This window comes from Alexandromys fortis, unplaced genomic scaffold (genome assembly GCF_014885135.2).
Source record: "Alexandromys fortis isolate MF-2015 unplaced genomic scaffold, M_Fortis_MF-2015_v1.1 scaffold_221, whole genome shotgun sequence".
In the NCBI taxonomy this organism is placed as follows: Eukaryota; Metazoa; Chordata; class Mammalia; order Rodentia; family Cricetidae; genus Alexandromys; species Alexandromys fortis.
The window spans coordinates 1,956,048-1,957,104 of NW_026068096.1; the positions used below are offsets into that span (position 1 = coordinate 1,956,048).

Here is a 1,057-nt window from a genome sequence, read left to right on the forward strand (position 1 = left end):
TCAGCCCAAAGAGCAATCAGGGTTCCCTGCCCTGTGGGAAGTCAAAAATATGGACCGCTTCACGAATTTGTGTGTCATCCTTGCGCAGGGGCCATGCTAATCTTCTCTGTATCGTTCCAATGTTAGTCTATGTGCTGCCAAAGCGAGCACTGTTGTTTTTTTTTTTAAAATATTTTATTATTTATTATGTATACAATATTCTGTCTGTGTGTATGCCTGCAAGCCCAAAGACTCCATTACAGATGGTTGTGAGCCACCATGTGGTTGCTGGGAATTGAACTCAGGACCTTTGGAAGAGCAAGCAATGCTCTTAACCTCTGAGCCATCTCTCCAGCCCCTGTTGTTTTGTTTTTTGTCTTTTTGTTTTTCCTGGTTTTGAGACAGGGTTTCTCTGCAGCTTTGGAGCCTGTCCTGGAACTAGCTCTCTAGACCAGGCTAACTTTGAACTCACAGAGATCTGCCTACCTCTGCCTCCTGAGTACTGGGATTAAAGACGTGCGCCACCACCACCCGGCATAATTAGCTGTCTTAGGAATACTTTAAAATTTATTTTATTTCATTCTAGCAATGGGTCTCGTGTAACCCAGGCAAGCCTTGAGTTTCCTTTGGACCCTTGGATGACCTTGAATTCCTTATCCTCCTGCCTCTACCTCCTGAGGGCAGTGCCCTGGTGACAAGCTGGCACTTCTGGTTTAAGTGGTGTGGGGGATGGAGGAGGGCCTCTTGCAAGGTAGGTGAGAGTCAGCTCACCCAGCTACAGCCATGTATGTGTGTGTGTATGTATGTAGACCAGGTCTCATTGCATAGCTGAGGCTAGTCTTGAATTCACTACAAGTCTCCCACTTCAGCCTCTTGAATTCTGGCTTTAGAAATACATGCCATTGGGGCTGGAGAGATGGCTCAGAGGTTAAGAGCATTGCTTGCTCTTCCAAAGGTCCTGAGTTCAATTCCCGGCAACCGCATGGTGGCTCACAACCATCTGTAATGGGGTCTGGTGCCCTCTTCTGGCCTGCTGGCATACACACTGACAGAATATTATATACATAATAAATAAATA

General features: G+C 46.3%; 1 non-coding gene across 1 annotated transcript; it reads right to left on the reverse strand.

Annotated features, from left to right (window-relative positions):
- Positions 1–43: 43 nt before the first annotated feature.
- On the reverse strand, positions 44–150 carry LOC126489366 (U6 spliceosomal RNA). Its single transcript, XR_007588910.1, has one exon. It is a non-coding gene; the product is annotated as a U6 spliceosomal RNA (small nuclear RNA).
- Positions 151–1,057: the final 907 nt, after the last annotated feature.